General features: G+C 44.0%; 1 protein-coding gene across 2 annotated transcripts in view; it reads left to right on the top strand.

Moving 5' to 3' along the window:
* USP54 (ubiquitin specific peptidase 54) overlaps nucleotides 1–23,110 on the top strand; it is a 1,958,070-nt gene that overhangs the window by 22,845 nt on the left and 1,912,115 nt on the right. The window lies entirely within an intron of this gene.

The raw sequence follows: 23,110 nt of genomic DNA on the forward strand, positions 1-23,110 counted from the left end.
AGCCACTCCCAGGCCTTCTCCGGGGACTGAAAGAAGAACTTTTTCCCCTGAAACAGGACCTTCAGCTTGGACGGAAAGAGAGCATGTACTGCAGTTGAAGAATGCGTAGCTTGGCCTTCACGGAGTCAAAAGTGCAACGTTGTCTCTGGACTTCTCTGGTATAGTCCGTAGTCTTAGAGTTGTCATATCGGACCTCTCCCATTCAGCATACCTTTGTTAAAATCATGTCACGGTCCTGGTAATTTAGAAACCGGGCAATCACTGGTCTGGAGGGGGTTCCCCACCCCCAGTGATCCATGGGCCAGCTGAATCACAAACCAAGGGGAGAACTTCTCAGACAGGAGGACTCTCCGGAGCCATGTGTATAGAAACCTGAACATCTCTGTCCCTTTCATTCCTTCTGCAAATCCTACAAATCGCAGATTGTTTCTCTGAGCCTGATTTTCCGCGTCCTCCAACCACCACATGATATCTTTTTATTTAGGACATGGTCTCTGACATCTTCTTTTGCAGGTCTCTGACAGTGTCCTCGAGATCTGTGATCCTTGTCTCTGCTGTTGTTACTCGTTCTGCAACATTTCGCAGATCCTGTCTCAGAAGGGAGACCTCCGAGCGCACCTCTCTAGCTCGCCCCTCCAGGGCCTCCCTAGAGGCCTGTATCACAGATAGAAGAGCAGCATTGTCCGGGACCGCCAGGGGATCAGAGGCCGGCGACGGGGGGTTCACAACTTTCATATAGCGATCTATTTTACCATGTCAAGGCTGCTTGGGCTCCTTATCTCTCAACATCTAGAAATTAGACCCCAATAGTCCTGCCAATCACTTCTCTCAGGCAATATATTTTGGTCTCTGTCGAAGAGCATATCTGGCCCCTGTGGGGTATCGCTTTTGGCCACTCGCACCTCAGCTCTGCAGGCCCTTCAGGATCTTCATCTGTCTCCCCTGGGCGGTGAGTGGGAGGGGGGGCAACTCGCGTATCCTAGCAAAGCTGGGAGGGGGTCAGGGTCTAATACTATATACACCATAAGAGACAAGTGTGTAAAACGTGTGTAAACACTTTCTTCCAATATGAGGAGACAGTAGGACATACCCATGACATATGTATAAAATCTGCCATCAGGGACAGACATGTAGGGCATTCATGAGTGCAAGAGGTGTCTATTTTAAAAAGAATAGCTGGTGTGACATACATACACCTGAGGAATTTGCATTGTATTAGTCGGTGGCAGTTGTTTATGGATACTGCACGCGTTTGGGTACAACAGTCCATCCACATCTTATCTGATATGGAACGCCCCAGGTCAGTCTCCATGTGGCCACAAAGCACAGCATTGTGTGTGGGTAGTAGATTCAAGCATGTTCTATATAACCTGGAGTACATTCTAGCTCCCTCTGTTTCTGTAATGAGCATTGTGTGCTTTGTGAAATCATTTGGTGCAAGCGGGTATGTAGTGATAAGGGCATGCAACGTTCTCTGTAGTCTACGCAGTACAAAATGGTCCATAAGAGTTACTGCCAAGAAACGCAGGTCTCCTGTTCTGGAAAAGATGTGCCTTCCAGGAAACCGGTCTGCCATAGTGTCAAGGGACAAGTCTGCAAGTGTGCACTTAACCAGCTGCTTGCAGTCCAGTGGGAGCCGTGAATTGTTGGCTATCTGCAATGTGGGAGAATACAGTGTCCCACATGCCAGCATACAGGCTAGCCTCCACCAAGCCCAGGATGTGGTGAAGAGTGTCTGTACATCCGAGGGGTCCAGGCATGACCCCTCGGAAGAAGAGTACGCATTGTGGTGGGTAAATAAAGTCTCGTTCAGGCACGTTGTAAATGCACATCTGGGTGATAGCAATGATATGCGAAACTACACTGTGCCACCAGGAAGTGTAAATGAAAAGGGGGAAGGCCAAAACACCCCTTCTCGTAGTGAAGTAGAAGCACCACCCATCATACCAATGTGCGCCAGTCCGCCCAGACCAGGTGTGTCACTAACCTGCACAATTTGCCGAAAAAGGAATTAGTTAAGGGGATGGCGATGTTCATAAAGCGGCAGAAGAATTTGGGAAAACTACCATTTTAGCAATGGCAATTCTACCTGCCAGGGAGATTGGAAGTCTCACCCAGTGTACTATTTGAGTTTCTAGCTTCTTCATCGCCGGACCATAGTTGAGGCTTACAATTTGTTCTTTGTATTGATGGACATACACGCCCAAATACTTGACTGTGCTGTGCTCCATTTTAATGGGTATTGAGTAGTCACTTGAGTGGTAGCGGCAGTCAGAGGAAATAGTCCTGAAGTCCCGAAAATGCCCCAAAATTGATAATCTTCTGCAATACTGTTTCCAAGTTCCTGTCCGGGTGGTGGATAAATAATAAGATATCATCCGCATACAATAATACTAGTAGCGGTCCAGTTTTAAACTGCAGTCCTCTGTGAAGGTGTGTTTTTTTTTTTTTTTTTTTTTTTTTTTTTGTAGCTGTCGGACCAATGGGTCCATATTTCTCACAAATAGCTGCACAATGGACTACAAATCCCAGAATCCTTTAAGGAGTCGCTAACCATGAGAGCGACTTTTTAGTCGGAACACGTCGGTTTGGCTGAGATGCAATAACTGAAAATAAAACTGGATGTACAAAATACTCCCGGCGTGCACCGTCCCTCTTTTGATGGATATAGATATATATAATTACCTAGTGGTGGTCGCCACTAGGTTCTTATAGTTAGGATCATTTTCCCATAGAAAAAGTGTTTTTAACTAGCCTGTATCTTTGGCACCGTTTCACGAATCGTCACAAAATTTCCCAAAGAAGTACCCCTATGATTCTTGTTGCGCACAGAAAGTACAGAAAGTTTTGGGTGATCCGTCAAACGCGGGTGAAGAAAAGGGGGTCTCCATAAAGTGGCGTTTTCCATGTTAATTCCCGTAGGACTTTCAGACACGACTACAGCCCAAACTGCTGAACGGAATTAAACAAATCCGTTCTGTAGTTTTTTAGAAATTTAGGGATATCTCTGGCATTTGCGACCTCAGGATTATTTCTCAGAAATTTGCGAATTTTCATGAACGCACGTGTGAAAAGAAGTGCTGTAATTGGCTGACCACAACCTGACTAGAAAGTTGTGGCTTCCATTATTTTCACGGGACATGCTTCCCAAGTGTGGAAATGCTAATGGAAAGTGGCATGAAGGGTTAGGGTGAAGGTATCCTAACCCCAGAGGTTTGATACAGAACCATAGAAATTCAGCAGTTATAGTTAGTTCTTTCAAGTAACTATAACTCGTGCCCTAAGGTAACTATAACTCCCGCCTTCGCCACACACAGCTAATTACTACATTTATTTATTATATCATTGATGAGATCTTGTATGGCATCTTAGATATTCTCATTGCAAGTTTTGCAGTCAAATTATTTAGAGGAAAACTGTGCATGGCAAGGGCGCGAGTTATAGTTACTTGAAAGAAGTCAAACTATATAACTGCTGAATTTCTATGTTTTTGTATGAGTAAATTCAGAACCTAACTATAACATCCCTGTAATCTTTGTTTTTTTTCAGTGAATGTATATTCAGGTTTGAAGTCAGGTACCTATGTGTATGTTTCTGAAGTTATCAGGTACTATACAGCTTGAAAGGATTTCATTCTGTTTACCATGACCTTATAGTCAGGTAAAGCTAAGATTTACCCAGAACTGAGATGTATGTTGGAGGATATTTCTTTGTTCTCTCTGTAACAATCAAATGTTTTGGCAAAGTAATTAATACTTTCAGTGGATTTCTAAATACAAAATGTGTGAACTATAACACAGCCCTTCCTTGCGACACTAGGATATTCTCCTATTAAAAGGCACAAATTGAAGTAGTATTTTTTAATTAGATAGAGACTGTGGTCATTGAAGTATGTACACAAGAAGTAAAGAAAAAGAAAATCTGTTTGCAGTCTTTAGGACCACAAGGTGGGGACAAGACCAGCTTCTGAGAGGGATGTATTTTTGAACACTTTAGCTGGTCCGAACGAATATTACTTGCCACCTGTCTGCATTGCAATAGGCAGATTTCACCCTTTTTCAGTAGAAAACAGTAAATTGAAACCTATTGATGAGTATGTTTCAGCACTAAAGAAACTGGTGATTACTGTGCAATTATTATTTGGGAACAGAGGACAAAATAGTGTATGTTAACAATTAATATGTTCAGAAAAGGTTGTGACTGCCATGGTAATTCCCAACTCAGTGAAGTGGTAGCTGTGGTTAGCAAAGACTTTCTAATAAGTGTGCTAAAGCTGCATTGACAAACGCAAATGGGTCAAAATAGGTGGTTTGGAGGGTTAAACAAAAGGAGAATGAATAAAATTTAAATTTGTGAGTCTCAAGCCCCAATGAATTTAAAGCAAGTAAAACTAAACATAGGGCAGAAAGATACAATAAAAATAAGTTAGACACTAAAAGGTGCTATATAGATTTGGGGCTCAAGATCGACTTGCTTTTATATTAAATGCCTGTCTTCAAATCAAAAAGGTTCTGTATGTGGTACCATGGGGCATCTTGCTAGAGTCTGTAGGAATTCCAACTGAGTGAGGATCAAACTGATGTATGAATCAAGCTCAGATTTGACTTTAGGATATTTAGTACACCAAAAGATGTGGGAGAGAAGTGGGAGGATTAATGTGTGTTAGGTTAGGAGTGAGTGATAAAGATTATAAAGGTCAAGTGTGCACCTTAATCAAACAGTCTAGATGTAAACCTGTATGTGAGCTGAGACTTGGAGGAATTAACATTAATTGTGGCAGACTCCAGGTCCCCTTACCTTATTGTTAATAAAAGTGTTTGGAAGGAAATATTTGGAGGGAAGTTAGGGAAGGATCTTGTATCATCAGATATTTCCCCCGATAGTTTTACAGGTGAACCTATATTCATAGATGTCATTTAGGGGTCACAGCTGCGACCTTTGGCTTGCCCTCTGCTACCCCTGGCACTGCCTTTGTGACCTCTGGCCTCCGAGGTGGCAAATTCTGTGCCAGAAACACAGTGACAGCTCATCCTTATTGGGACTCCCCTCTCTTTGTTTTCTGTCAATTTTGTATTGCACTAATATAGAAATTTAACATATTGAATTTGAATTTTAAAACAGGAAGGCCATAGGAAAAATGTATGTGGCAGAAGATGGATCATCTGTATTGAGGTGAATAGATCAAAAAGCACTAGATAAAATCCTAGATCCTAACAGTGTGAATCAGATGTGGGTGGTTGGGGAGAGAGAATAGATATGGGAAAGTAAGCATCAAATGAGTTTCCAAATGTTTTATAAAGAAAGATAGGAGCCTTGGTTGGGTTTTGTCATAAGTAAGGCTTAATTTGAGCCAGTGGTTTTCGGTGCCCGGTACAACACTTAATTGTCAACACCAGCACCTATGGCAGTCTGCAACATAGTGGCACGGTTCGAAATTGCTCTCCATAGGGAAAAATCCTGAAACGTTTTGCTTTTTTCCCCTCTGCTGTCTCCCCTTGCTGGGCCTTAGGGCTCTGGACACTTTCCTGCTGTCTGGAGTGAGTTCCTTGCCCTACCTGTAGTAGGAAGAGACTGGGGAGAATGTGGCTGGCACCACACCCCAGTTAGCTTTGTGAGAATGGTGTATTAGATACCTGGGGGAGGGGATGGGTGGGGATGACCCTGCTTGCCTGGAGACGTATGGGCACCTATGTTGTCCCAATTGGCACCCCCCTTAGCCACATCCAAGGTCTGATTGAGTAGGCATGTGGGCACCTGTGCTAAAGGTGGGGACCCCTTAAAGGAGGGGCTCAATCTAAGTACGCATTACCCCGTCCCCGGAAGGTCCCCATAGAGGGGTCGGAGGAAGCGGTAGAGCCAGACGTGTGCATCCCAAAGGATATGCTCAGGTAGGAATGGCCACTTAGAAAAGGGGGGGGGGTGCCCTGTCGGAAGGAAACCAGCCGGGACCCCAGATGGGGGGCAGGTTCCCTAATCAGTGGTTGTGGGCCATTGACCCCCTGTATGGGCAGGGGAGAAGGGACAGTCGCAGGTGTGCCCTGAATATGGAGACCTGCATATTGTGTACCAGGCCCTGCTGGCCCTGGGTAGACCCCCAGTAAGGCGTTCCCCTGTGCCTCAGTACATGTCAGGACTCCCTATGTGAGGAGGACTGAGGCAGTGGCCCGGCAGATGACTCAACTGGTAATACAGCGTGAAAGCGCACATGCCATCCATACGGACTGAGACCAGCACTGATACCAGGGTGTGGGGTTAGAGTAGCCTGACGGAGCCAGGTATGGATGTGGTGGTTAGCCTCTCCAACCAAGGGCGTGCATGGTCACGGCCAGGTCGAGTGGGTCCTATTGGGGACAGACACGCATGCACGCATGGCCGTAGTTACCATAGTGCGCATATTTACGCACAAGTATTTCCTAATAGGAACAGACTATGTGGGCTCAGGATAAATCAGGGCGCACGGGCACCATATTGGTTGTGGACCTGAAGTGTCACCTGCGCTAGCAGTTGGGTCCATGCTCCCGGGTCATACATACCTGGGAAGTGCCGAACACCCACGAACGTTCCCAGTACCCATGAGAGGTGCTGTACCCATACGGTGCCATGGGAAGCTAGCTTATTAACTTTGGTTTTAAAATTAGATTGCAGGGGAGAGGCCTCATACTGTTTGGTATCGCTGAACTCAGGATCACAAACGTGCACCGTTGATCACAGTAGTTTTGTCATCACTTTCCGAGAAGTGCCACTTCAGGGAAAGGGGCATTTCTAGGTCAGGGCTGGTTCTGGTGCCCTGTAAATTAGGTTACATTCCATTGCTCCCGGTGGAAGAGCACATCTGCACATTCCCAGATGACCGCGCTAAAAGTAAGGCATCCAGAACGATGGATCCCTGCCATTTGGGGCCTGGTCAGACAGATGTGGGGGGAGACGTTATGACTCTTGGTTTACCAGAGCCAGATATGTGCTCGGTATTAAGAAAAAAGATGCAGATAGCTTCAGTAGACTTTTGTTACCCGTGGTAGAAGTGCCAAGAATTCATTGGAAGGAGTATAGTGTGGTATAGTTTGGAATGAGTGAAGTTGAAGCTATTATTTGTGGTGAGTTGCTAGTATAATTGATGAAACGTTGACGTAGGTAACGGAATGGCTTTTGAATGAGAATTCATTGGAATCGGACATTTGCAGCTTTTGGCAAGTGCGTGATGAACTTTGTTGTGAAAAGTTAATGTGGGGTACTAGAGTTGTTACACCAGAAGGAGTGAAGAAAAGAATAGTGAAATTGTCATGAGTCATCTAGCCAGCATTACAGGCAGGAGAGGAGTCAATGAATCTTATTGGTGCCAGCAGTCGGTGTAGAATTTGAGAGGTTTGTGACGGAGTCTTTAGAATGTGGGAATGCAGGCAAATCACAGGTCACATGTAAACCATTGTTATGCCCAGTACAAAGTCCAAGCATGGCAAGGGAGGTGATTGGTTTGGACATTATGGGACCTGCAGTATGTGACGATGGCAGAAGTAGGTATATTCTGGTTGCCATGTATTACTCTTGTAAGTGGCCAGAAATAACATGTTGTGAAATGGGAGGATTCTTTTTTAGTGATTGAGTTCATGGATTAAATGTTTTTGAGAGAAGGTTTACCAAACAAGTCGTTACTGCAATAACATTCAATTCAAGGCAGAAGGGGAGTATTTATTTGCAATACGTTGAATCTAAGATAACTTTTGTATATCATCTGGAAGAAAATGGTGAAATGGAGGGATTTATTCTTGTCATGGAAGGGATTTTGCAAATAGCAAGGAATAGGAAGAAGTGCAAATTGGAAATAGGACAAATGGCCTGGATGTACAATCACACCTACAGTTACTGAGTACTGTCCATTTACCATTATGAGAGGAAGATTTCCTTTCACTAAAGACAATCTGGTTGAAGGTAAAGTTTGAGTTTCTGATCACTGATGCTAACCGCTGAGCAGGCCAAGGAAGGTGGTTGAATGGGAAACAGTTGCATCTGTTCCTCAGAAGTAGCGGAGTGTGTTTGTGCCCATGCCTCTCCTAGCCGTGCCTGACACACTGGCGCTAAATTCTTGTTTGCCGGCTGACCTGTCCTCTGTTCAGGGCCCTTCCTTCTCTAGCCCAGGGCACAGGTTTTCAGTGTCCACCCACCATGTGGACGAGCTGCCAGCAATCTCTGAAGGTAAGTCCTATTCTGGTTGATTTTCGCCCATTGCTTGAGGAGTCCATCTGTGATGGGCACTCTGTACTTTTTTTTATGAGGGGTAAGGAGAGCTAGGGAGGTACAGCTGGGCTGAGTGGGTCGGCACTTGGCAAAAGAGAAGCTGGTTGTGGAGCAATATATATTCTGCCGGGTGTGCAATGTGATTCACTATTGAGCTTTTCCTTTGATTTCAAAAGTAACATAATGGATAAAAAAAGCTACTTGGGTATTGTGAGAAATTGAGTTGTGGGTTGAGAGGGGTGTGAAACCCTACTCCAGCATCAGCCACATTCGTTGTTAGGGTGAACCACAAGTGTCACTGTATTAACCTGTGCATAACCCTCTGGTAGCTTGGCACAAAGTAGTCCTGCTTAACTAATATGCAATGTGTAAAGTATTAAGGTGGCACTCGAACAGCAATAAAGTAAAAACACCACACAAAACACACCAATTTAGAAAAATAGCATAAAACGCACTAAATCATTTGCCACCTAATTGACAAAAATCCAATCATTAGAACCGGAGATATGCAATTTCAAAGATTTAAAGTAAGTATAGCTTCTAAAAGCACAAAGCACTGTTTGCTGTTATCTGGTCGTGCAAGACTGGGTGAAAGTCACAAGTTCAGGCAGACTGCTGTAGACCATCAGCTGGATACATGGACCAGGTTAATCCCACTGAAAAAGCTACCTTCTAAGTCAAGCGCGCGGAGTTACTTTTGTGATCGAAGCGGTCGCGAGAAGCTGAGAGACAGTTGCAGATAGTCGACGCTGTAGTGAGACGATCAGGCTCGGTGTTGCAGATGGTTGTCAAAGTTGTGCCAAGATCCTGTTGAGCACTAGGTATACTGTGCAAAGCGACAACACCATAATTGGAGTTATTTTGGATTTATCTCTCAGAAAATCTGCTGACTGGTCCCTGGATATCGGTTTAGGTCGAATTAATAATTCATTAAAATGGCTATACTTTACTACAATCTATGGAAGATTAATCTCTTTAATGAAATGGTGGCTGCACACCATACAGTTTTGTTTGATGCCTGTCTCACTGATCCAATTGGTGATTTTAAATAATGTATGAAATAACTAGTAGTTTAATAGATAAAAGCAAGCGCACAGTTTGTTCAACAAAAAAAATAACAGATATAATAGAAGAGCATCTTTCATCTGAAATAAGTATTCTTACCTGTATACAGTTTCCAGGACTTTCTTCAGAACAAACAAAATTAATTCAATCTCTTGGTTTAAAAAAAATTTTTTTAAAAAGAAAGAAAAAAAAAAAAAACATAAATCTTTAACTCAGAGAATACAGCAAATTGAACTGCATTGCCATGATCTGCCTCAAGCCGCAACTAGAAAAAAAACTAGATGCTCCTGGTGAATGATCTCCATTAACTGGGGTTCAAAAATCAAACCTACAACAAATGTCATTCTATTTCAAACCTGGTTGAACTACATTTGTAATCTATATAAGATTAACTCAGACTTCACATTCCTAATTTACAACTGAATCATTCATTTTCCCTCCCTTCTGTCCCCCAAACTCTGCTCAGATAAGTGCTTTTTTTGTTTTTTTTTAAACCACACCCATAGCATTATTGACGGATTGCCGTCCTGGATGCAACGGGGAACATTTTCACGCAAAGCCTTTTGGATCATTTAGACGAATAGGCCAATGAGGCGAATATCATTGCACTGGAACAATCTGGTTTTAGACTCCAGATCTGTTATAGATAACATACCAGTGGTACAGACCACTGTAGACAACTATGTGACAAGAAAGAACCAATCATATATGTTGTCCTTGGCCCTCTCTGCAGTGTCATCACTAGACATTTTGCCTTCTTCCTCCATATTTTTGCTGAGTTTGATATTGTTGGATTTAGCACTTTACTACAGCTAACCGGTGCTAAAGTACTTGTGCTTTCTCCTCTACGCATTGTAGAATTGGCTTATCCCCTATTGGAATATTTAATTTACTTATAAGTCCATAGTAATGTGGTGCTACAAACCCAGGGCATGTAAATGAAATACTACACGTGGGCCTACAACACTTAATGTGCCACCGGCTTAAGTAGCCCTTTAAACATGCCTAAGGTCTGCCATTGGAGCCTTTGTGTGCAATTTTAAACTGCCATTTCAACGTGTCAAAATAAACCTTTTGTCAGGCCTGAGCCTTCCTTTTAATACATGTCACATCTAGGATAGGCCCTGGACAGGCCAGTGGGCGGGGTGCAGTGCATTTAAAAAGATGGACATTTACGTTCTACATGTCACCATAGTAAAACACTCTTAAATATGTTTTTCAGTATTGCAAGGCCTGCCTCTCCCATAGGATAACATTAGGAGTTACCTTATTATATTTAATAAGTTGTATTTTTCCAGTGGGAAGAAATATATAGTTCATGTTTGGTGTATTTGGAATTGTAAAAACAAATCCTATTTTATGGTAAAGTCAGATTTTAAATTATAGTTTGGAAGACATCACTTTTTGAAAGTTGCCGTTTTTCCTACCTTAGCCGTTTAGTGCCTGTAGCTTGCCTCTGGGTCACATGAGTGGGTGTAGCTGACAATTTGGCTCTGTGCATTCATCTTAGACAGCCACACACATTAGAGAGCTTAGGTGTTCCTGGATGGACCATCACTGGTGAATGGGAGGGCAGAGCTGGTCACAGCCTACTTACACTTGAATAGCCTGTGTTCTGCCTCGTCACAGTGGGCTACATACATTCTGCATTTAGTCTGGAGCCAGAGCCAAGAAGGCAGGAAACCTATGCACCTCATAGGGAAACCCCTAGAAGCTTTTCCCACTTCAAAGGCAGAAGTAGCTATATTTATTAGACCTCAGAACCAAGCTTTCTAGGACATCTCTTGACCTTCAGATAAACTTCTAGACAAAAGGACTGATGTGATGCCTGAAAGGACTGTCATTCTGCTGGACTGCTGCTCTGCCATGCTGCCTTTTTGCCTGGGTGAGAAGGCCTGGACCTGCATCTGTTGGACCCAGGGAGATTCCAACGACTAGTTGACTGGGCTACTGAGTAGAGGATCGGGGACAGAAGTTGTCTACCAACTTTGATCCCAGCACCTGGACTCTGCCATCTGTGGGCCCTTCCCTGCCAAGTGTTGCCAACCCAGTCCTGGACCCTTGGTAGTGGGCCTAAAGGTGCTCTGCCAGCCCATCTGTGGACCCAGCAGATCTGGCGTATCTACTCTGCAGCCGGGTCCTTTCCCGAGCAGAACTGACACATCACTTCTGCTACTAGAGTTCCCTCAGGGCAAGGACTATGCATTAACCGCGCCACCCTGTATCGGAACTGATGCTTGTGCGAAGCTTTCCTGATGCAGGCCCTTGCATCGAAACTCTCTCGTTATCGACAGCCTTGGCGATAACACAGGCTTGTGTGTCTCAGGCTTACAGCTTCTTGGAATCAAAACATTGCTTCGACTGCGCAACCAATCCTCAACGCTGGACTTCGCATCACAAGCCCAAGTCAACAGGAATTTTGCTGATTCAGTACCTTGCTTCATAGCTCCTCTCAACCGATACTTCACCTCAACTGTGTGATGCATACTCAACATGGGACCTCGCAGTGCTCCACAACCAGGATTTAAGGTACCCTTGTTCAGCAGGCCCAGCTGGGTTCCAGTAGCTGGCCTGTGCTCCATTGCAGGCAGCCTGAACTTGTGACCTAGTCCGGCACGACCAGATACCACAGTTGGCACTTTGTGCATTTAGGTACCATTTTCACTGAATTCTTTAAACCTGCATAACTCTGGGTCTACTAATTAGATTTCATTTTGGTCTTGTTTATTTACTAGAAATTGCTTTATTTTAATTGAAACTGGTGTGGGATCCTTTTGTGGTGTTTTCACTGGGTTACTGTTTGAAGTGCTGCATAGATACTATACACATTGCCTCTTTGTTACTTCTTCTTGCTCTTTGGCAAGCTACCAGAGGGTTAAACACATGTTAATTTGGAGTTTACTTGTGACTTCAACCTGACAAGAATTGTAGTTACTGCTTGAGCAGTGTTTCTCCTTCTTTAACAGTAACCCAATTTCTTAAAATATATACAGCTTTTATTGACCTTTCAACCACCTTTGATCATCAAACATCATGGAGGAAATTTACATAATTTGGAATTCCACCCGATCTATTATTTTTAATCGCGGCACTGTATTCATCGACATAGTGCACAATTCTGCTGGGCCGAAAAAATGTTTATCCTCTTCTATTATAACTCATAATGATTTAAACTATGGTTGTCTGCTGTCACCAATATTATTTTCAATGCATCTAGCCAATTTAACTAAACCGCTTGTCAACATAATTTTCATCCAACAATTGGCACCAGAGATATATATATATAAGCATTAACCCAATGGCTGAGAATATGATGGAGTATCATGGCAAGATGCGGGTCTTCTTGAGGAAGAAGAAGTAAAGTACCTAAGGATAGTCGATCCTCTAATTCCAACAATATATTTCTTGCCACAAATACATAAGAACAAAATCCCCAGGAAGACCAATAGTAAGCTCCATAGGATCGTTATTAGAAAACACCTAAAGATTCATGGATATATTTTTGTTTCCTTATGTTCCAAGCCTTCCGTCTTATCTGAGACTCTATGGATTTTCGTAATCGAATCAATAATATCCCATGGAAGAAGGAATATATCATGACCACAAATGATGTAGTTTCTCTTTATACTTCCATAAGACATGAGAGTGGTCTTGAGGCTTGTAAATATTTTCTAAGAGCAAGATCTATCAGTTTATTACAACATACAGAGATGATTTTGGAGATGTTGCAATATTGTTTAACTCATTACATTTTCCTCCTTGATGGTCAATATTACTTACAAAAGAGAGGAACAGCAATGGGTACTTCCTTTGCACCAACATATGCTAATCTTGTTATGGGGTGGTGGAAAGCGGAAACAATTTGGTGTGACGATAACCAAGAAAGTTTAGAACATGTGTGTTGGACCTGGCTTTTTGACAGGGTCATCCCCAAACTTTTTGCCTCCTTCCTCCTATTTTTTCTGACCTGTTGTTGCTGGCTTTTGACCTCTGGGCACTTTATCACTGCCAACCAGTGCTAAAGTGCATATGCTCTCTGTGTAAATTGTACTATTGATTGGTTTATCCATGATTGGCTATTTAATTTACTTGTAAGTCCCTAGTAGAGTGCACTATATGTGCCTAGGGCCTGTAGATTAAATGCTACTAGTGGGCATGCAGCACTGGTTGTGCCACCCACTTCAGTAGCCCCTTAACCTTGTCTCAGGCCTGCCATTGCAAGGCCTGTGTGTGCAGTTTCACTGCCACTTCGACTTGCCATTTAAAAGTACTTGCCAAGCCTAGAACTCCCCTTTTTCTACATATAAGTCACCCCTAATGTGTGCCCTAGGTAAACCTAGAGCAGGGTGCTGTGTGGGTGAAAGGCAGGACATGTACCTGTGTAGGTATATGTCCTGGTAGTGTAAAACTCCTAAGTTCCTTTTTACACTACTGTGAGGCCTGCTCCCTTCATAGGCTAACATTGGGGCTGCCCTCATACATTGTTGAAGTGGCAGCTGCTGATCTGAAAGGAGCAGGAAGGTCATATTTAGTATGGCCAGAATGGTAATACAAAATCCTGCTGACTGGTGAAGTCGGATTTAATATTACTATTCTAGAAATGCCACTTTTAGAAAGTGAGCATTTCTTTGCACTTAAATCTTTCTGTGCCCTTCAATCCACGTCTGGCTAGGTTTAGCTGACAGCTCCTTGTGCATTCACTCAGACACACCCCAGACACAGGGTACTCAGCCTCACTTGCATACATCTGCATTTTGAATGTGTCTTCCTGGGCTGGGAGGGTGGAGGGCCTGCCCTCACAAAGAGGACTGCCACACCCCCTACTGGGACCGTGCCAGACAGGTTTGAACTGAAAGGGAACCTGGTGCATTTCTTAGACACTCTTTGAAGTCACCCCCACTTCAAAGGCACAATTTAGTATAAAACAGGGCCTCTGCCCTACCTCATCAGACACTTGCTGGAGAAGAAACCTGAACCAGAACCTGCATCCTGCCAAGAAGAACTGCCTGGCTGTCCAAAGGACTCACCTGACTGCTTTCTCCAAAGGACTGCTGCCTTGCTGTTGCCCTGCTACCTTGCTGAACTCTTGTCTGGCTGTAAAAGTGCTCTCCAAGGGCTTGGATAGAGCTTGTCTCCTGTTCCCTGAAGTCTCAGGACCAAAAAGACTTCTCTTTTTCATTTGGACTCCTCGTGCACCTAAAATTTCGACGCACAGCTTGCTCCGCGGTGAGAAACTCGCCGCACACCGACGCTGATCGACGCAACGCCTTCGGGGCGACCGGAACTTCGATGCACTGCCTCGCAAGGACAACGCCGCCCGAATTCCAGAGGGAAAATCGACGCGACGCATGCCGTGAGAGCAAAACTTCGACGCACAGCCCTGACGCGCAGCCGGAAAACAAGCAGGAGAATCCACGCACAGACCCCAGGACATCTAGTCATCCCTGCGACCCACAGAAAGACTGTCCGCGCACCCGAAAACGACGCCCGACTTCCCGCATGAAAAATAACGACGCAAGTCCGTGTGTGCTGGGAAGAAATCGACACACACACCATTTTTCCAGGTATCTCTTCTTCTGCGGCCCTTTGCAGAGATTTTTCACTCCAAACCAGGTACTTTGTGCTTGAAAGAGACTTTGTTTGCTTTTTAAAGACTTAAAGACACTTTATATCACTTTCCAGTGATATCTCTACAATTTCACATTGCATCTTTATTTGTTTTTACCTGCAATTATCCTGATAAATATTATATATTTTTCTAAACACTGTGTGGTGTATTTTTGTGGTGCTGTATTGTGGTATTTGTATGATTTATTGCACAAATACTTTACACATTGCCTTCTAAGTTAAGCCTGACTGCTCGTGCCAAGCTACCAGAGGGTGGGCACAGGCTAATTTTTGATTGTGTGTCACTTACCCTGACTAGAGTGAGGGTTCTTGCTTGGACAGAGGGTAACCTGACTGCCAACCAAAAAAAACATTTCTAACAATGTGATTTTATGGGCCCGGTACATTGATGATCTGCTCTTGATTTGGGAGGGAGAACAAGAAGCATTAGAGAAATTGATCATCTCTTTTAATGATAACCCACAACAGTTAAAATTTACATATGAAATCAGTACAACAAATATAACTTATTTGAATGTAGATCTGTATATAAAGGAGACTATGATACGCACACAGACTTTATAGAAAAGCTACAAGTGTAAATAGTCTATTGCATGCCAACAGTGGTCATCCTTGAGCTCTCAAATGGAGTATACCATATGGTGAATTTTTGAGGGTAAGGGGGAATTGTTCAGATGACTCCGCTTTGAAAGACAATTGGAAGATACGTACATGCGCTTCATACAGAGAGGATATCCAGATATTGTCTTAAAAGATGCAATGATGAGGGTAAGAAAAGGCAAACAAATTGAACTCTTGACACCAAAAAATAAGAATACTTCAGTGATTTCTGAAGAATGTGAGATCCGATATAGTATGAGATTTGATACTGCCAGTTTTGAGGTAAAAAAATTGTTGAACAAAAATTGGAGTTTATTGCAATTGGATGAGACACTGAAAAGGATATTACCAGCTTTCCCAAAAGTCACGTACACAAAAGCATTTTCCTTAGGAGAACATTTGCCTAGTAGTTTTGTGGCCCCAGAGAAGAAACATATTTTGAACTGGTTAGACCAGAACAAATTTGGATTTTGAAAATGTGGGAAATGCAAAGCTTGTTGCATTGGAAAAAAGACTTCTACCTTTCAGATGTACAATGGGAAGATCATGAAAATTAGGGAAAGAATTACTTGTGAGACAACATTTGTAATTTATGTATTGGAATGCAGATGTGGCAACAAATATGTAGGAAGTACAGTGAACAAATTAAAGTTTCAAATACTCCAACATTTGAGAGCAATCAACAATAAAGATATGACATACTTGATGGCAAAGCACGTTTGCGAACAACACAATGGAGAATACACAGTACTACAATATTATGGGATACAACGCATCAATCTCAACCCCAGAGGTGGAAATCAAGAACAACATTTGCGGAGAACTGAATCAAGATTGATTATCCTAATTGGAATTGAGAGCCCATGGGGTTTGAATGCAGATGCAGAGTTACATGTTCATCTGTAACATTAGATACCATGAAGGTTATTCAATATCGAAAGTAAAAATAAGATGAATAGGCATCCTCTGCAAGAATTAATGTTTCGATAATTATCATTAACCTGTAGAAACAATTGAAAAGTATATGCACTTTATAGGGCACTTGATTGGAATAAACCTTTTTAAGGGTGAAGCACAGGCACTTTATATGGTATTTTCCCTTTAACATATTTTCTGAGCCATCAAAATCCTTTCAGTCATCATTTTATTTGACCAAAAACAATCTGTGAAATGAATTTTAACGTCAAAAGAGAAAAAACTAGTCCATATATTTTAGAAAAGAATGGGTTCTAATGTATTGCAGTTAGTGTGAGTTATTGAAATGTTGTATTTCATTAAATTAATTTTAAACGTTCTTTAGATAACAATGCAACTGCACCTTTGATAGATATTTTATCATAATAGTATGATTGTAAAGATAATCATCACTGCCCACAGTTGATATATAGTGAGATTAAACTTTTGAAATCTTGGATTTTATTTGTGTACAGTTGATCATATATATTTTTCTATAAAGACACAATGTAACTATATTACAACATGGTGCAGCGATATGAATGTCAATCAATTCAATCCAAATATTCCCTAGATGACATATAAGTTAAAATTCAGTGGAGGCAAAATGATGACTGAGAGGATACGCCAGTCCTTGATATTTTGGAAATGATATGAGACTTATATGTAGATGAGGCAATGAATCATTAGTATATGGTTACAATAATGCAATCATTATGGGGTAATAATAGATATGATCACTAGAGGGTACTTTACTAGGTGGAATAAGTTCCTTAAAATACTCCTTATATTATATGGTAATGTAATATGATGTAACAAGCCTATGTTCTATTAGTATTCCCACCAAGGTATTAGGAATAATTAAACAAAACAACAAAAAGAACATTGTAAAATCAGGACTGGAACAACAACACTCCAAAGTTTGTGGAGCATAAGTGTGAAGTAGGAGGGTTTCTTTCTTCTGTATATAAAAGGGCACTCCATCACAATGAACTCTATGGTCTGTTGAAGGCTACGGCTGAAACGCGTTACCATGTTTATGAGCACTGAGCGCTTTAAAATTTAATAAATGGAATAATAACGATTTTGAATCTCATCCTGGTGGTGCCGCCTTATGTCTCCGTCTTGGATTGGAATTTTCAATCAGCCTCGGGCAAGAGAGGCTCCTGGAGGGGAGAAACGAATGGTAATATATATATATAATAATGTAAGCTGACAATGCAGTATTGTTTTTGATCAAATACCCTTATGTTTACAAATAAATTTGATAGATATAATATTATTATGCTGATTCGAATTTTCAAGCTAAATACCTCTAAAACAAAGGTTTTGGGTTTTACTGGGCAAAGTAATTGACCAAATTGCCCAGGTTCTAACAGTCACTCACTATAAGTTGGAGTTTAAGCTCTTCCTTCATCCAAATAGATAAATGTAAAAGCAGAGGACGTATATGAATAGGATTAGAAATATACCCTGATCCCAGTTCTTCATGTACAATGTAGCTGAAAATGCTTTGAGGGACGTTTAAAAGTCCTCTCAGAAAGATGTTCCCTGCAACCTTTAGAGAGGTTGTAGATACATAACCCCAAATGTCACACCTGAAGCTAACTGCAGGAATACATTTTGCCTTTTAGACTTTGAGCATAGCCTAAACACATGTTTAGCTGATGGTTCTCGAAAAAGTAGTAATGCTGTTGACTGCCATTTTGAACATCATGATATTTTTTGGAGCAGTGATTGCCAAGTAAAATTGGAATGTAGTGGGCTCCCCAAATGGGAAAAATGCTACACCCTACTGATAAGATGACCCTTTACCCTTTTTTTTTTTGTGAACTTGTGTTTCCGGGGCCAACAACCATAACATGAGCCTTAAAGTAGGTAATAGAAATGTCAAGGCCATCCATAAAGATGATAAAAAGGTCTAGGAGGCTCTGAAAGCCCTTCTCTGGGCTTGCTATTAAGACAGTGTCGTCCGTGTATAAAAGTGCACGCAATGAACGACTGCCCAGGATCAACACATCCAACCCGGATTCAGTTAAAGCTGACTTCAGACCACTATTGATGTAAAGAATGAAGATAAAGGGGGTCTGGGTGCAGTCCCGGCTCACCCCTCTCGCCAAATTGAAAGACTCTGTGCATTCACCATTAGGCCCCTACCTCACAGGGGCAGTGAGTCCCTTATGTGGATCACGCCGGAAGATGTATTGTACTGGCTCTGTTAGCCCTACCTAATGCTGAGGTTCAAGTGTACTTCTCCTACCTTTACCCTGGTGCATTTAGAGATCAACAGCTAGAGATTCTGGTTTTGTTAGATATCTGTGGCCCTGCCCTGAACCCGTTTTAAATCTCAGCTAGGACGTTGTTTTCTTTTACCCATTTGGTGAGGCAGTCAAAGAGCACTTGGCCTATGATTGTAACCTCGCTGTCCACCAGGGAGATGGGTTGATAGCAGGCGGGGTCCATCTGTTCCCCTTTTTTAAAGATAGGCTTGATTACAGAGTGATGCCAGCTATTTGGTAATGAGATACTGGTGGCTGCATTAAGATGTGGAGTCACTGTTGGAGCCCACAGATGAACAGTGGATTTAAAAAGATCCCTCAGAACCCCTGGGCCTTGCCATATGGGAGGGACATAACAGCTTTCCTAACTTCCTTCCACTGAAGACTATACTGATCACCTGGTCAGTGTCTGCTGCCCTCGCCAGCTCCTCTAGCTGCTGCCTCTGCCTTGCCTGGGGACAAACTGAGAGCCTGCCTGACTCTAAGTTTGAGGCCCTCCTCCTGCCTGCGCCTCATCACTGGTGGTCTAGTGACCATCATAAGTAAGTAGATCTCTCTCTCTCTCTCTCTTCTTCTCTACTCCTGCTTCTTTACTTCAGCCTTATCTTTCACTTGTTTTTTACTTTTTGGCTTCCCTCTTTTTCTGTCCTTTCCTTGACCCTCTCCCTCCTGTGTTGCTCCTTTCACTGTGGTTCCACCACCTACCCCTGCAAAGCGCCTTTACCACCCTCCCTCCTCACAGCTGGCAGGACCCCCCACCCCTTCTTAATGGTGGCCACGTGCAGCGGGAACGTGCTGGTGCACCAAAGGAAAGCCCGTCTGTGCTCAGACTATACACAGCGCCAGGAACCCTGGATCTTCGTCAAGCCATCCGCTGGCCAGCATCTATTACGAGGCCGTGACTACTGCACCATATCCCCCAAGGAAACCCATGGACCTTTTTCCTGCAGGAACTGCAACTTCAGTGCCGGCCACAACAAGTAAAAGACATTCCCCACACCCGGAAACACCCACCACAACCCCATCAACTGCCTCCTCCTGAACATCCACTCCCTCCCCAAGTACGCCACTGAACTCTGGAATTTGATCGACACCGCATGACTGGACATCACCTTCTTGACGGAGACCTGGACCGGCCCCACCTCGGGACCGGTAATCACAATCTTGGACAGATACAGCATCCTAGGGAGGGACCGACCCTCTCGCCCCGGCGGAGAACTCCTCATCGCACACAAGTCCTCAATACGTATCAAAGCCAATTCAGAAGAACAGTGCACCACCATGGAACACTTTCTGGTCCACACTGATCACAACTCCTCCATCCGCAGCACCCTGGTCTACAGACCACCCGGCCCAGCATTAATCAACGACATAGTAGAAATCGCCACCCCGCAGGCCCTGGTGTCCAACTACTGCCTCCTCCCCAACGACCTGAACTTCTACCTTGTGGACTGCAACAATCCAAACACGTATAGAGCATACGACAGCCTCGCCACCCTTGGCCTCAGACAGCTGATCACCTCACCCACGCACTTCGCAGGATACACGCTGGACCCCATCTTCACCTCAAGCAACCGGATTACCATCAAGACCATCTCCAGCCCAGACTTGACCGACCACCGTTGCCTACACTTCACCATCACCGCACCCAGTAGCTGCATCCGCACCCCCAGGACCCCCCACAGGAAATGGAATGAAATAACCAATGAGCAACTCGCCACTACTCTCGCCAGATCCCTCTCGCCTTCCTCTGATGACACCAACACCGCAGCAGGCAATTTCAAGGCATGGATCACCGAATGCGCCAACAATCTAGCCACCCTCCGTCTGACACCGGGCAGGCACATACCAAAGAAAGCCAGCTGGTTCACCACCAAACTCCAAGAATCCAAACACATCTGCAGCTGTCTAGAGGGAAAAATGGAGGAATAGCCAAACCAGTGAAGACCTCGCCTGGTTCAGAACCGCAGCCGCCATCCAGCGCCGACACATCAAGAACTCAAGAAAGAATGCACTCTGGGAACTCATCAACATCTTCACACACAAAACGAAGGAACTTTTCTCAGTCATCAACGAGTTCATAAACCCCACCCCGAAGCCACCAGCATCCCCCCGTCTCAAGACCTCGGCAACAAACTCGCTACCTTGTTCCGCCGCATTGACCAAGACATCTACGACGGCTTCCTCCCAGAAAACCAACCCAGCACCAGAACCTACAACTCACCCACACCATCCACAGCTGGTCCACGCTCACCACTCCAGAGTCCCCACGGACCCTTTCCCGCACCACATCTACGTCAGAGCCAGCACATCCATCACCCCTGAGCTCTGCAACATGATAAACCACTCAATCAACACTGGCACTTTCCCCGAGAACACGCCAAAGTTCGCCTCCTCCTGCAGAAACCCTCAGATGACCCATCAGCACCAAAGAACTTCTGGCCCATCTCACTGCTACCCTACCTGGCCAAAGTACTGGAGAAAGCCATGAACACACATTTTCGAAATTTCATGGTCAGCAACTTTCTGGACAGCTCCCAGTCTGGGTTCCCCAGCAACCAGAGAATGTAGACAGCTCTTCTCGCAACCACCGACGACATCCGATCACTTCTATACTGTGGTCACACTGCAGCACTCGTACTCCTCGACCTCTCAGCGTCCTTCGACCGAGTCTCCCACAGAACACTGTGCACCAGACTCCACCACGTAGTAATCTGCGGAACAGCCCTGAAGTAGATCCCCTCTTTCCTCTCTGGAACGACTCAAAGGGTCAGGCTCCCTCCCTACACATCTAAACCTACAGGAGCCAGCTGCGTCCAACTCTTCAACATATGCATGACCCTACTCGCAGCCATCATCCAAAGCCATGGAATGAACATTGTCATATGCAGATGACACACAACTCCTCATTTCCCTCACCAAAGGCCCGGCCATGGCTAAAAGGAATTTCCTCTCGGGAATGGAATCCGTCATCACCTGGGTGAGAGAAAGCTGCCTCAAGCTCAACCCTGACAAGACAGAGCTCATCATCTTCAGAAATGTCACTTCAGCATGGGATGACATCCTGGTGACCCACATCTCTCAACACCCTTCCTTCACCAACTGAGCACACCGTCAACCTAGGCATCATCCTCGACTCCTCCCTATCAATGACCTGACAGGTGAACTCTGTCACCTCCTCCTTCTCGCCACACCCTCCACCAACTCCAGAAAAATGTCAATCCCAGCAGACTTCCGCAGGACAGTCAACCACACCTTAAATCACAAGCAAGCCCGACTAAGGGAACGCTCTCTACGCCGGCACCACGATGAGAAGCATCAAAAAGTTGCAACTCATCCAGAACGCCGCCGCCAGACTTTCCCTTAACCTTCACACGGCAAGAACATATCTCCCAGCACACGAGGACCCTCCACTGGCTCCCGCTAGAAAAACGAATCGCCTTCAAGCTACTCACCCACATGTACAAAGCCATACACAACATCGGACCGGCATACCTAAACCCTGTGTCTCCTTTTACACCCCGCCAGATCCCTCTGCTCCGCTCAACTGGATCTGGCCACTATCCCTTGCATTTGAAAACCCACCATCTGAGGACGATCCTTCACCTACATTGCAGCAAAGAGCTGGAACAATCTTCTCTTAGACCTCAGACAAAGCCCATCGCTCACCATTTCCAGGAATAACCTCAAGACATGGCACTTCGGATAAGGCTCCACATAACACCCCTCCCCTGTGCCTTAAGACCCGAGTAGCCGCGCTTTACAAAAATTGATTGATTGAAGGCTAAGCCCCCCCTCACAGCCAATGTAAAACATAGATGATCACAAAATGATCAAGCCATGCCTGAGTGGGTAATGCTAAGGGTCTGCGCCACCACCTGCTGTGAGCAGAACAGAGGCTGACAGAAAGCCACACTGTCATCGGAGGAGCAAGCCTCCAGAAAATTGTCTCACAGCTAATTTTTTTAAATCTTCTTTCTTTCACTTTGTGCCAGGCGATAAGAAGCCCTTGCTTTTTATTAACTCATCACAGTTATGAGTTTGCTTTTTCAGAGAGGCCATGAGCATTGTGTGAGCCTTGTACTCATAATGAAATACGACATAATTTAATGTCTCCTTCTAATGAGCAAGTTTGTTGATGTATAAATACAATTTTTCCCAATATTTCAAATGTCTTGGCTAGGTGAGTGGTTGATTCGTTTTTTTTGTTGTTTTTTTTTTAAAGAGTTTAGATGGTGTCATAGATTAAAATAAACTGTCACATTAGTTATCAAATGTATTGAACTGTTGATCTCCATAGAAGTCCAAATCCATTTTAAATCAAAAAGAATTCATCCAAGGGTGGGAGCGGT

This window comes from Pleurodeles waltl, chromosome 6 (genome assembly GCF_031143425.1).
Source record: "Pleurodeles waltl isolate 20211129_DDA chromosome 6, aPleWal1.hap1.20221129, whole genome shotgun sequence".
In the NCBI taxonomy this organism is placed as follows: domain Eukaryota; kingdom Metazoa; phylum Chordata; class Amphibia; order Caudata; family Salamandridae; genus Pleurodeles; species Pleurodeles waltl.